This window comes from Schistocerca piceifrons, chromosome 9 (assembly GCF_021461385.2).
Source record: "Schistocerca piceifrons isolate TAMUIC-IGC-003096 chromosome 9, iqSchPice1.1, whole genome shotgun sequence".
Classification (NCBI taxonomy): domain Eukaryota; kingdom Metazoa; phylum Arthropoda; class Insecta; order Orthoptera; family Acrididae; genus Schistocerca; species Schistocerca piceifrons.
Window position 1 is genome coordinate 49,363,758 of NC_060146.1, and position 15,225 is coordinate 49,378,982.

General features: G+C 42.6%; 1 protein-coding gene across 1 annotated transcript in view; it reads right to left on the bottom strand.

Annotated features, from left to right (window-relative positions):
- The window catches only part of LOC124717098 (NPC intracellular cholesterol transporter 2 homolog a-like), a 100,977-nt gene that overhangs the window by 64,639 nt on the left and 21,113 nt on the right, over positions 1–15,225 (bottom strand). The window lies entirely within an intron of this gene.

Sequence of the window (15,225 nt, forward strand, 5' to 3'; positions counted from 1 at the left end):
CCATAAAAAAAGTTGGGTTAGGATGTGGCAACGATGAAAAGAAAGAAAAAACAAAATTGCAATTAGTTAATTTGCAACTTGATATCGCGCGGGAGGCGACTTTTAATTTTATGTATTTTTGGTTCTGCTTAAGACGAGGTCCACAGCGGTCCGATTGACTTCCTGGAACTATCTATACGGTGATGTACATAGGTTAAGATCCCAGGTATCACACACTGCAGCCATTCATCCTGGTGGGTCCTCTTTTGCGAGTTAATTGACGAATAAAGAATTTGGAAATTTGCGTGGTGCTCAATATTGTTGAAAAATTAGGATTACGTGGCGTGGTTACCTTGTGTAATGGATAGGAGAACACTTTCAAATGCAGGAGATAGTGGGTTCGAATCTCGTCAGGGTCCTTAAGTCTTTATCGAAATGGAAAATGGAAATGATCGTATGGCATTGTTGGCTGGGAGGCCCCAATCGGGGGAGTTCGGCCGCCGTATTGTAAGTCCTTTTTAGTTGACGCCACGTCGGCGACTTGCGAGTCAATGATAATGAAAGACACACAACACCCAGTCCCTTGCTGGGAATCGAACCCGGGCTCCTTGCGTGGTAGGCGGTAACGCTCCCGCTACACTACGGAGGCGGACTTTATCGAAATTATTTCGATCATTATTTCTATTCAATTAATTCGCTTAAATGTAATTTTTATTGCTGTTCCTTTGCCTAATCGTTTTAATCACCGTACCAAATTTTTCATTTATTTTTTTGTCTAATTGGAATTTTTGTAAATATAAATTTATCCTGAGCGCGGGGTCTCGGGTTCGGTTCCCGGCGGGATCGGGGATTTTCAACTGCCTCGAGATGACTGGGTGTTGTTGTGTTGTCTTCATCATCGTCACCCATCCCCACTGCGCTCGGAGCAGTCTGCGATTTGTGCTTTTACCAGTGGGGGGGGGGGGGGGGATGTCTTAGGGGGTTAGTATAATTATATATGTTACTAGCCTGGACCATGACGTTACCCATCGTTAAACACTTATTTATAAATAGATGTTAATGCCGAAACTCACTACTCACGCGTATGCACTATCAGAAAAGCCATCCCTTGTTATATCTTTCAAAGTACATTGTAAGTGAAGCTTATTTACAAAATCATCGACATACAGGTATACGAGGGGGAATTCAAAAAGTAAAGGTACATTTGTGAAAAGCTGTACTTATTCTGATGATAGAAAACTGAAACATGCGTTATTTTTCTACGTAACCTCCCTGGACTTCAATGCAGTTTTCACGACGTTTTACGACTTCTTTTTTTTTTATTTCATCAGAAAATACGTTTATCGGTTGCATCTGTAACCAATTTTGCACCGCAGCAATGACGTCTTCATCACTTTCAAATCTTCTTCCCTGTAGTGCTTCCGTTAAGGGTCCAAACATGTGAAAACCACTTGGAGCCAGGTCTGTACTGTATGGTGGATGTTCCAGCACCTCGAATCTCAACTCCTTTATTGCGTCGGCTGTCCGTTTGGCAGAATGCGGGCGAGCGTTACCTTGCTGAAGGATGACACTTCTTTACAGTTTTCCACGTCCGTTTGGATCTGATTGCAGGTTTTAGTTTCGTACGCAACGCATCACATCCACCATACAATACAGACGTGGCTTAGAAAGCCTCGTTTACGCTGGAGAGACGTCTTGCAAACATTGTGGCACGCTACGGAAATGTGGCGTGCGTCGTCTTGTCATTTAGTTCTAAATGTTTTGAAATGCTTACCTACTACATAACACTTCTTCAAAATTAATAACCGAGCATAATAATAGTATTAATAGTAAGACTGTATTAAAAACTTTCAGTGCTCGGCTCCACAAATTTAAATTATATGTAAAGTTTTACTCCAGTGCATGGGAAATAAACATTCCAGGTTGGGGTGCATAAACTAAAACCAGTGGAGGGGATGGTCTGATCCGGTGGGGGGGGGGGGGGAATCCCCCCCATCCCCCCCTGCAAATCGCACACTGGCTCGGAGGAAGGCAACGGCAAACCACCTCCATTAGGACCTAGCCTGGTACGACGGTGCGGGTCTCCCGCATCGTTCCCCTACGCTCTGTCAAGTAGCATGGGACTTCATTTCCAATATTCAAATATTTGATAATTTCTATCTATCAGTTAAAAACATAAGGTGAAACAATATATTTATATTTGAGCACTGGTTATTTTTGTTACAAGGGGTGCAATTTTTTTGCACGATTATCGTTACACAAACATTTAAAACATGCCCTAAATACCTATTTCACCATGGACAAAATAACGCAGATGAAAATTCAAATAAAAGACGGGTTTATAAGTAAAGCGAAATTCAATCAAATGAGAAATAGATATAATGAACGCAATAATGTGGATGAAAAAATACGGTGCTAAAAGAAATTAAATCGAAATTAGTACATAAAATTAATTAAAAACACACGAACAAAGATTTGAAGTGCAGAAAGAATGATAGGAGGGAAAATGAGAGCAAATGAAGAAGTTGATACTACGATTAAAATTATGTGGAAAAGAATGGAATTAAAAGATTACATACAAATCAGTTAAGTGAATAAAAATGATAACCAAAGTCACTTCGACGAACATTTAAAAATAAAAGAACATACTACACCTGAAAAAACTCGAACCCACAATCTCCTACAAGCGAAGATGCTATCCTACCTATTACACCACGCCACAATCGCAGCTTTTTAGCGCTGTTCAGTATTACACAAAATTACGACTTTTTTCGTCAATTACTCGCAAACGAGTGCCCAACAGGGCGAATGACTGTAGTGTGCAATACTCGGGATCGTAACTTACATCCTTCCTTGTTTCTATCCCCCGGCGATAGAAAATCGTTTTAAAGCCTGTATCTTCTACAAAAAGTAAGCAAAAAATTTCAAACCCACATATGATGTATATCTCTGCAATGTCTCTCAATCTGTCAAATATCTACTCTTAATTTTAATTAGGACAAGAGTTAAGTTAATTCGTTTGAAACCATTTAAATTCTCGATTTCGCAAACAGCTTCTAACTTATCATGTCATTACTGACACAGCAAAATATTTTTTTTCTATTCATTACAAAAATAATGCACTCGGCAAAGAATCCTTAAAAGTTTCCGTAGTGCATTACGTTTCCTGTATATAAATTTCCGAAAACAGCGTTTTTAAGCAACCCCATCAGTACTGAACTCGAAACAAGTATGACGTTTAAAATCTCTATCTCCTGTAAATATCATGTAAATATTTTTAAATTTACAAACAGTATCGGTCTCAGTGGTTTCTATAAGCATGTTGTTGTTGTTGTTGTTGTGGTCTTCAGTCCTGAGACTGGTTTGATGCAGCTCTCCATGCTACTCTATCCTGTGCAAGCTTTTTCATCTCCCAGTACCTACTGCAACCTACATCCTTCTGAATCTGCTTAGTGTATTCATCTCTTGGTCTCCCTCTACGATTTTTACCCTCCACGCTGCCCTCCAATACTAAATTGGTGATCCCTTGATGCCTCAGAACATGTCCTACCAACCGATCCCTTCTTCTGGTCAAGTTGTGCCACAAACTTCTCTTCTCCCCAATCCTATTCAATACTTCCTCATTAGTTATGTGATCTACCCATCTAATCTTCAGCATTCTTCTGTAGCACCGCATTTCGAAAGCTTCTATTCTCTTCTTGTCCAAACTATTTATCGTCCATGTTTCACTTCCATACATGGCTACACTCCATACGAATACTTTCAGAAATGACTTCCTGACACTTAAATCAATACTGGATGTTAACAAATTTCTCTTCTTCAGAAACTCTTTCCTTGCCATTGCCAGCCTACATTTTATATCCTCTCTACTTCGACCATCATCAGTTATTCTGCTCCCCAAATAGCAAAACTCCTTTACTACTTTAAGTGCCTCATTTCCTAATCTAATTCCCTCAGCATCACCCGACTTAATTAGACTACATTCCATTATCCTTGTTTTGCTTTTGTTGATGTTCATCTTATATCCTCCTTTCAAGACACTGTCCATTCCATTCAACTGCTCTTCCAAGTCCTTTGCTGTCTCTGACAGAATTACAATGTCATCGGCGAACCTCAAAGTTTTTATTTCTTCTCCATGAATTTTAATACCTACTCCGAATTTTTCTTTTGTTTCCTTTACTGCTTGCTCAATATACAGATTGAACAACATCGGGGAGAGGCTACAACCCTGTCTTACTCCCTTCCCAACCACTGCTTCCCTTTCATGTCCCTCGACTCTTATAACTGCCATCTGGTTTCTGTACAAATTGTAAATAGCTTCTCGCTCCCTGTATTTTACCCCTGCCACCTTTAGAATTTGAAAGAGAGTATTCCAGTCAACATTGTCAAAAGCTTTCTCTAAGTCTACAAATGCTAGAAACGTAGGTTTGCCTTTCCTTAATCTTTCTTCTAAGATAAGTCGTAAGGTCAGTATTGCCTCACGTGTTCCAGTGTTTCTACGGAATCCAAACTGATCTTCCCCGAGGTTGGCTTCTACTAGTTTTTCCATTCGTCTGTAAAGAATTCGTGTTAGTATTTTGCAGCTGTGACTTATTAAGCTGATAGATCGGTAACTTTCACATCTGTCAACACCTGCTTTCTTTGGGATTGGAATTATTATATTCTTCTTGAAGTCTGAGGGTATTTCGCCTGTTTCATACATCTTGCTCACCAGATGGTAGAGTTTTGTCAGGACTGGCTCTCCCACGGCCGTCAGTAGTTCCAATGGAATATTGTCTACTCCGGGGGCCTTGTTTCGACTCAGGTCTTTCAGTGCTCTGTCAAACTCTTCACGCAGTATCATATCTCCCATTTCATCTTCATCTACATCCTCTTCCATTTCCATAATATTGTCCTCAAGTACATCGCCCTTGTATAGACCCTCTATATACTCCTTCCACCTTTCTGCTTTCCCTTCTTTGCTTAGAACTGGGTTTCCATCTGAGCTCTTGATATTCATACAAGTCGTTCTCTTATCTCCAAAGGTCTCTTTAATTTTCCTGTAGGCGGTATCTATCTTACCCCTAGTGAGATAGGCCTCTACATCCTTACATTTGTCCTCTAGCCATCCCTGCTTAGCCATTTTGCACTTCCTGACGATCTCATTTTTGAGACGTTTGTATTCCTTTTTGCCTGTTTCACTTACTGCATTTTTATATTTTCTCCTTTCATCAATTAAATTCAATATTTCTTCTGTTACCCAAGGATTTCTACTAGCCCTCGTCTTTTTACCTACTTGATCCTCTGCTGCCTTCACTACTTCATCCCTCAAAGCTACCCATTCTTCTTCTACTGTATTTATTTCCCCCATTCCTGTCAATTGCTCCCTTATGCTCTCCCTGAATCTCTGTACAACCTCTGGTTCTTTTAGTTTATCCAGGTTCCATCTCCTTAAATTCCCACCTTTTTGCAGTTTCTTCAGTTTTAATCTACAGGTCATAACCAATAGATTGTGGTCAGAGTCCACATCTGCCCCTGGAAACGTCTTACAATTTAAAACCTGGTTCCTAAATCTCTGTCTTACCATTATATAATCTATCTGATACCTTTTAGTATCTCCAGGGTTCTTCCATGTATATAACCTTCTTTCATGATTCTTAAACCAAGTGTTAGTTATGATTATGTTGTGCTCTGTGCAAAATTCGACGAGGCGGCTTCCTCTTTCATTTCTGTCCCCCAATCCATATTCACCTACTATGTTTCCTTCTCTCCCTTTTCCTACACTCGAATTCCAGTCACCCATGACTATTAAATTTTCGTCTCCCTTCACAATCTGAATAATTTCTTTTATTTCATCATACATTTCTTCAATTTCTTCGTCATCTGCAGAGCTAGTTGGCATATAAACTTGTACAACTGTAGTAGGCGTGGGCTTCGTATCTATCTTGGCCACAATAATGCGTTCACTATGCTGTTTGTAGTAGCTTACCCGCATTCCTATTTTCCTATTCATTATTAAACCTACTCCTGCATTACCCCTATTTGATTTTGTGTTTATAACCCTGTAGTTACCTGACCAGAAGTCTTGTTCCTCCTGCCACCGAACTTCACTAATTCCCACTATATCTAACTTCAACCTATCCATTTCCCTTTTTAAATTTTCTAACCTACCTGCCCGATTAAGGGATCTGACATTCCACGCTCCGATCCGTAGAACGCCAGTTTTCTTTCTCCTGATAACGACATCCTCTTGAGTAGTCCCCGCCCGGAGATCCGAATGGGGGACTATTTTACCTCCGGAATATTTTACCCAAGAGGACGCCATCATCATGTAATCATACAGTAAAGCTGCATGCCCTCGGGAAAAATTACGGCTGTAGTTTCCCCTTGCTTTCAGCTGTTCGCAGTACCAGCACAGCAAGGCCGTTTTGGCTATTGTTACAAGGCCAGATCAGTCAATCACCCAGACTGTTGCCCTTGCAACTACTGAAAAGGCTGCTGCCCCTCTTCAGGAACCACACGTTTGTCTGGCCTCTCAACAGATACCCCTCCGTTGTGGTTGCACCTACGGTACGGCTATCTGTATCGCTGAGGCACGCAAGCCTCCCCACCAACGGCAAGGTCCATGGTTCATGGGGGGGTCTATAAGCATATCAAATATGTTTTCTTAATTTTAATTGTGGCCGCTGTTACATTAACTATTGAAGTATGAGAAATTTTCGCGTCCGGAAAAGTTTTCTTCTTTAGATTTCAAATTTCGAAAACTATTACACACATTGAATATCATCTTGGTGTATATACAAAATGAAATAGAATTAAAATTCAGTCTAACTTACCGTAAGGAGATGACGAGAGCTGGCCAAACAGTATTTCTTGGTCTCACAACAAGAATAAGAATTAATCAAAATAAATTCACAAACACAATATTTAATGGCAGTAAGTACACTACACACTAATCAGACAATGCGAAAACACCGTTTAATTCAGTCAGTCAGTGAAACTAGCGAGACCGCTACAGTCGCAGGTTCGAATCCTGCCTCGGGCATGGATGTGTGTGATGTCCATAGGTTAGTTAGGTTTAAGTAGTTCTAAGTTCTAGGGGGCTAATGACCTCAGAAGTTGAGTCCCATAGTGCTCAGTGCCATTTGAACCCATTTTTCAGTGGAACTATCCGTCTCGCTGCTCGTATTGACAGATATAATCAAGTCTTTGACACTTTGTTGTAAGATACCTTCATCGTTCCATGCGTCCTGTATCACTCCTTTCACGTGATGCACTACCTTCTGCCAGTCTTCCGATGCCACAATTTCAACTGCCTCTTTCAAAAGGCGTTCCACTTCGGTTAATGTGAATTTCACAGCAATATGCCGTTTAACCTGAGCCCAAATCTGCTCTATTGCGTTGAAATGGCAATGGTAAGGAGGCAATCTGAGCACTTTATGTCCGTATTTTTTTGCCACTTCATCCACAATGTAAATCGTGTTCTTCGGCTTGTGTTGCTATACAAGTTCTAATAATTCTGCGCTTGTCAAATCACTGTCGAACTGTACCTAATGTTTCTGTAACCAGCTAACAAAGTCGTTTTTCCTCGTTGCCTTTGCGGGTGATTTATCTTGTATTACTGAGTGTTAAGGAGCGTTATCCATAACAATGATAGAGTTTTTTTGTTAAGTTCTGGAGCAGACAGTCTTCAGATCATTTCACGAAAGTATTGTGGCTCATCTCTTCGTGGTAGTCGCAGGTCTTATTTGAACTGAATAGCAGCAGACAATTTTGGAATGAAACCTTTTGAATTTACTGCATGTGCTACAATTATACTTTTTCCTCTGCCGATCGGAGCTGCCATACTACCGCTACCGTCTGTCCAGCCTTTTTTTAAACTGTCTCCTGCATTCACCCACGTTTCATCAAGCCAAACGATATCATCAAAATTTGTCACCACTAATTCTCTAAGAAAGCGGCATCGCGAGGCTGCAATATATTAGCGTTCTATTTGTAACTTTCTGCCAGAGAGGGATTTATAGCGGAATCCTAACATTTTCACGGGTCGTAACAAAGACGGTTTACTACCCTGGAACAGGTCAGCCGGTGTGAGGGTAGCATGTAGTTTTTTGAGTGTTGGATACTACTTCCTGGAATAAAATGCGTATATTTGACGACGAATGGCATCTTCCTGAAAAGAGCCAAGTTTTGTGACCCTCTTCTCTAGTCGCCTCTTTTTCCCAGGTGTCTCCAATTTAGATGATTCACTTGAGCCTTCTTTCGTGAATTTCTCCTTGCAGATTCTTATTACTGATCGTTCGTTAACTTGCAGAGCAGCTGCAGTTCGCTCCGCCACCTTATCCAAAGGAACGAGAGGCCCTCCTGCATCCCTCTCTCTCTCCCTTAAGGAACACACGTATTCACGCGCCTGACTGCGTATGACGACGCCACGTCCGCCACGTTCTGGAGGTTTCCGAGGAGTGTGCAGCCTCGGCCTCCCTCTCTTGCGAGCGCTTTCATCAGACATCGTAAACACGCGAAGCTACAAGTCACTCAAATCTCTCACCCGCACGTCTACAACGGCTCGCTGAGGACTGGCTGGCACAATGCCTATGTCAGCTCAGCAGAACGAAGTGGCAATGCAGTGGCAGCCGACAGCGCCGGCTGCCATCGGTTTATTGGTGGCAGGAGCCCTGCAGCCCATTGCCTGTCAAGTGACAACTATTTTAAATAATAGTATACATATGCTGAAGCGCCAAAGAAACTGGTATAGGCATGAGTATTTGCCGGACGCTGTGGCCGAGCAGTTCTATGCGCCTTAGTCGTGAACCGCGCTGCTGCTGCGGTCGCAGGTTCGAATCCTGCCTCGGGCATGGATGTGTGTGATGTCCTTAGATTAGTTAGGTTTAAGTAGTTCTAAGTCCCATATGTTAAGTCCAATAGTGCTTAGAGCCATTTGAGCCATTTTTTAGGCATGCGTATTCAATTACAGAGATATGTAAACAGACAGGATACGGCGCTGCGGTCAGTAACGCCTGCCTACACAGGGTGTTACAAAAAGGTACGGCCAAACTTTCAGGAAACATTCCTCACACACAAATAAACAAAAGATGTTATGTGGACATGTGCCCGGAAACGCTTAATTTCCATGTTAGAGCTCATTTTAGTTTCGTCAGTATGTACTGTACTTCCTCGATTCACCGCCAGTTGGCCCAATTGAAGGAAAGTAGTGTTGACTTCGGCGCCTGTGTTGACATGCGACTCATTGCTCTACAGTACTGGCATCAAGCACATCAGTACGTAACATCAACAGGTTAGTGTTCATCACGAACGTGGTTTTGCAGTCAGTGCAATGTTTACAAATGCGGAGTTGGAAGATGCCCATTTGATGTATGGATTAGCACGGGGCAATAGCCGTGGCGCGGTACGTTTGTATCGAGACAGATTTCCAGAACGAGGGTGTCCCGACAGGAAGACGTTCGAAGCGATTGATCGGCGTCTTGAGGGAGCACGGAACATTCCAGCCTATGACTCGCGACTGGGGAAGACCTACAACGACGAGGATAACTGCAATGGACGAGGCAATTGTTCGTGCAGTTGACGATAACCCTAACGTCAGCGTCAGAGAAGTTGCTGCTGTACAAGGTAACGTTGACCACGTCACTGTATGGAGAGTGCTACGGGAGAACCAGTTATTTCCGTACCATGTACAGCGTGTGCAGGCACTATCAGCAGCTGATTGGCATCCACGGGTACACTTCTGCAAATGGTTCATCCAACAATGTGTCAATCCTCATTTCAGTGCAAATGTTCTCTTTACGGATGAGGCTTCATTCTAACGTGATCAAATTGTAAATTTTCACAATCAACATGTGTGGGCTGACGAGAATCCGCACGCAATTGTGCAATCACTTCATCGACACAGATTTTCTGTGAACGTTTGGGCAGGCATTGTTGGTGATGTCTTGATTGGGCCCCATGTTCTTCCACCTACGTTCAATGGAGCACGTTGTCATGATTTCATACGGGATACTCTACCTGTACTGCTAGAATATGTGCCTTTACAAGTACGGCACAACATGTGGTTCATGCACGATGGAGCTCCTGCACATTTCAGTCGAAGTGTTCGTACGCTTCTCAACAACAGATTGGTAGAGGCGGAACAATTCCATGGCCTACACGCTCTCCTGACCTCAACCCTCTTGGCTTTCATTTATGGGGGCATTTGAAAGCTCTTGTCTACGCAACCCCGGTACCAAATGTAGAGACTCTTCGTGCTCGTATTGTGGACGGCTGTGATACAATACTCCATTCTCCAGGGCTGCATCAGCGCATCAGGGATTCCATGCGACGGAGGGTGGATACATGTATCCTCGCTAACGGAGGACATTTTGAACATTTCCTGTAACAAAGTGTTTGAAGTCACGCTGGTACGTTCTGTTGCTGTGTGTTTCCATTCCGTGATTAATGTGATTTGAAGAGAAGTAATAAAATGAGCTCTAACATGGAAAGTAAGCGTTTCCGGACACATGTCCACATAACATATTTTGTTTCTTTGTGTGTGAGAAATGTTTCCTGAAAGTTTGGCCGTACCTTTTTGTAACACCCTGTATAAGACAACAAGTGTCTGGCGCGGTTACTGCTGCTGCAGTGCCAGGTTATTAGGACTGAGTTTGAACGTGGTGTTAGTCGGCGCACGAGCGATGGGACACAGCATCTCCAAGGTAGCGATGAAGTGGGGATTTTCCTGTACAATTTCACGCGTGTACCGTGAATATCAGGAATCCAGTAAAACACGAAATCACCGACACCGCAGCGGCCGGAAAAAGATCTGGAAGAACGGGACCAACGAAGACTGAAGAGAATCCTTCAACGTGACTGAAGAGCAACCCTTCCAAAATTGCTGCAGATTTCAATGCTCGTCAATCAACAAGTGTCAGCGTGTCAACCATTCAACGGAACATCATCGATATGGGCTTTCGGAACCGAAGGTCCACTCGTTTACCCTTGATGACTGCACGACACAAAGCTTTACTCCTAGCCTGGGCGCGTCACAACTGAAATTGGACTGTTGACGATTGGAAACATGTTGCCCGGTCGGACGAAGTCTCACTTCAAATTGTATCGAGCGGGTATGGAGACAACCTCGTGAATCCATGGATCATGCATGTCAGCAGGGGACTGTTCAAGCTGGTGTAGGCTTTTTAATGGTGTGGAGCGTATGCAATTGGGAGTGATATGGGACCCGTGATATATCCAGATACTACTCTGACAGGCGACACGTACTTAAGCATCTTGTCTGATCCTCTGCATCCATTCATGTCCATTGTGCATTCCTACGGACTTGGACAATTCCAGCAGACAATGCGACACCCTACACGTCCATAATTACTACGGGGTGGGTACAGGAATACTCTTCTGAGTTTAAGGACTTCTGCTGGTGACCAAGCTCCCCAGACATGAAAATTATTGACCATATCTGGGATGCCTTGCAACGTGCTGTTCAGAAGAGATCTCCACTTCCTCGTACCCTTACGCATTTATGGACAGCCCTGCAGGATTCATGGTGTCAGTTCCCTCCAGCACTACTTCAGACCGTACCGGAGTCCATCCAGGTCATGTTGCGGCACTTCTGCGTGCTCGCGGGGGACCTACAAGATATTAGGGAGATGTACCAGTTTTTTTGGCTCTTTAGTGTACATGTTCAGATATCGGTCAGCTCGTCCTCACGGTTCTTGCCCTTCCTACGTGGCTTGGAACACATTCAATTACGCTGAATCACCCTCCAATTCTTTGGTCTTCTTCTATTACTTATGAAATCGTCAGGACCAGATGAGATACCTAGAAGATTCTTCAAAGATTATGTGAAGCAGTGTTGCTCTCATTCTAACAAAAACTTATGGTAGATTGCTTGAGCAATGAAGGGTACCTAGCGACTGGAAGAAAACGCAGGCCACTCCCGTTTGTAAGTAGGGCCGTGCACAGATGCACACAATTATAGACACATATCGTTGGCGTCAATATGTTGTAGAATTACGGAAAACATTTTATTCGCAAGAATTGTGACGTTCCTGGAGAAGAAAAATCTCCTTTATAAAAAGCAACATGGGTACCGCAAACAGAGATCCTGCGAAACTCGACTCGCTCTGTTGCTCCATGAGATCCACAGCGCCGTAGACGATGGTGCCCAGATTGATGCCGAGTTCCTTGACTTCAGGACAGCATTTGACACCGTCCCGCACTGCCACTTAGTGAAAAAATACGAGTTTATCGCGTATCGGAGCAGGCTTGCGACTGGATTCAAGACTTCTTGCAGACAGAACTGAACACGTCGTTCTTAACGGAATAAAATCGACAGACGTAAAGGTAATTTCCGCAGTACCCAAGCGAGCTTGACAGGTCCTTCATTGTTTACAATGCTGTAGTGTAAAGCATCGGATGCTCTCTAAGCCTGTTCGAGATGGTGCGGTTGTCTATAACAAATGCAGAATGGCCTCCAGAGAATTGATGACGCTGAACGTAAATAAATGTAACATATTGCGCATAAATAGGAAAATAAATCTATCACTGTACAGCTACACTAATGATGACATACTGCTGGAGATAGAGTCTGCCGTAAAATATCTAGGCGTAACTAGCCGGAGCGAATGAGCACATAAAATATATAGTGGGAAAGCTAATGCCAAACTCAGATTCATAGGAAGAATATTAAGGGGATGTAACTCGTCCAGGAAGGAAGTGGCATATAAGACGCTCGTTCGACCCATTCTTCAGTATCTTTCATCTGTCTGGGATCCCTAACAGGTAGGACTGATAGAACAGATAGAGAATATCCAAAGAAGAGCGGCGCGTTTCGTCACGAGATCGTTTAGTCGGCATAAGAACGTTATAGAGATGCTCAGCAAACTCCATCGGCAGACGTTACAAGAGAGGCGTTGTGCATCACAGATATATTTGCTACTGAAATTTCGGGAAGTGTCAAACAACATATTACTTTCCGCCGTATACCTCTCGCGTAATGACAACGAGAAGAAAATTCGAGCAAAAAAATGGTTCAAATGGCTCTGAGCACTATGGGACTTAACATCTGTGGTCATCAGTCCCCTAGAACTTAGAACTACTTAAACCTAACTAACCTAAGGACATCACACACATCCATGCCCGAGGCAGGATTCGAACCTGCGACCGTAGCGGTCATGCGGTTCCAGACTGAAGCGCCTAGAACCGCACGGCCACACCGGCCGGCTAAATTCGATCAATTAGAGCCAATAGAGAGGCTTACACCGACAATCATTGTTCCCAGCGCTATTCGCGAGTGGAATAAGAGCTGGAAGGCTCAGTTAGTAGACCAAAAGTACCCTCCGCTACACACCATACGTGGCTTGTAAAGTATGATGCAGATGTAGATGACATGTCATGTGGCATTTCGAGCTCAGCTGAACCTGATATTATTTGTAATGTTAGCATGTTTATTAAGTTGCACAAATACATATAAATTTCCCTACACTTGGTTGTTTTGTATCATAAGGCTTGTTAAACATTATCTTTTCCATTACTGTTCAGTTCTTTATAAATAATTTTCCAAACACCTCGAAATTTACATGTTGTACAGGGTACTTACCAATTAGATATACAAAATTAACCTTTGTGGAAAGGTAAATAACGCACAGGACTGTTTGATACAGCAATGGATGCAGCATTTCATCAAGTTTTACTTTGTTCAATGCGGCAACCTCCTGCAACATGACAAATGTCCCGTCTCCAATCAATTTCCTGCCAAATCCTACGAAGCAAGTATTGAAGTGTTGTGGCAGCTGCTTGCGTTATAACGTTGTCGCAGATCATCGACGTTTCCCAGAAGTGAGGAACAGTCACTGTCTTTAAAGCAATCCCATACACAGAAGTCCATTGGGGTTCAATCAGCTGATCGAGGCGGGCACGATATCACAAACAACACTGCGCACGCTCTGCACCATTATACGACTCCATGATGAATGTCGGAGTAACTCATTCGCGCAGGCCACCTACCAGGAACGTCGGGAACTAACAGTGCTGCGGGAATAAAACTTGAAGATACGCTGCATTCAATGCGGTATCAATCATTTCTGTAAGTTATGTACCATTTTCACAATTACAGTTTAGTTATGCATAACTAATTTATACCCCCCTGTATTTTAATTTCGTTGAGCAACGGCATTTAATGGCAATTGTACATGCATGTAAGTTATCAGTATTTCATTGTTTTATAAAAAAAACTTGTTAGCACAGTAGCTTCTTACATAAATAACGATGCTTCTTCTCATCCTTGACGCCGTCCTTACTCCCTCCCGATTCGAGTTGATGTATGTTTCATATACAACGTCTTCTGTAATTTTGAAATTGACAGTGAAATATGTTTTTGGCTCTTACGAACAGGCATTACCTTTGGTATCGCTTGTGTCTGCCTTTTCAATATTTTCTCCTGCCTTTCATCCAGTTTCATGTACACCGTTTTCTTTCTTTTACCTTCCATACTCAGCTCTGTTATCATTAACGGGCACGTTTAATTTTCTGCTTCCGTTTTCATGCAAGTAATTACATCACTAATTTTAGGATTTGGTTTGGAAAGCATATCATTAATATATTACTACGGAGTTAGTTGTTCGATTGAGCCGTCTGTAGCAGCTCCAAAGGCTGATAGGGTTTTCTTCAATTTCCAACCATCTCTCTACAAAATAGTCGAGAAAGTTAGAAAGTCTAGGAACATCCGGTGCCTGTGAATGTATCTCCAGCCAGCCATCACATACATCTTCAGGCCGTAGAAACGCCAGCGCAGCACGCATGCGAATTTGTTGTCTCACTTCTTCAGTTTCTTTGTATTCGCGTGTGTCCAAGATCCTGTACTTTCCTCCAGAGACTTTCTTATGTGGAAATAAGATACATGCACTGAGGAAGTTGGTAACACATGAATCGCTGCTGACTCAAAATCTGCAGTCAAACTTGCAGGGTTCCATTCTGGAACATTTTCCAGCACATTTCTGAAAAGTCAGATATGTCTCTTTCCTTTTATTTGGTAACAATGAAAATGCAACTAGGTAGATATTAGTCTCATTTTTGTTACTTCCAAAATCTGCATGAATTGTATATATCTGTGAAAACTGTTTGCTGCTGCACTTGAACGTACCATCCATAGAAATGTCTCGTTTACTTCTTAGAACCTCTCTCCTTGCTCTTTCACAAAAAACTATTATCCTGTCTCTGAATTTATCGTCGCTTAATAGGAAACTGTTGCCATCATTCATAGTT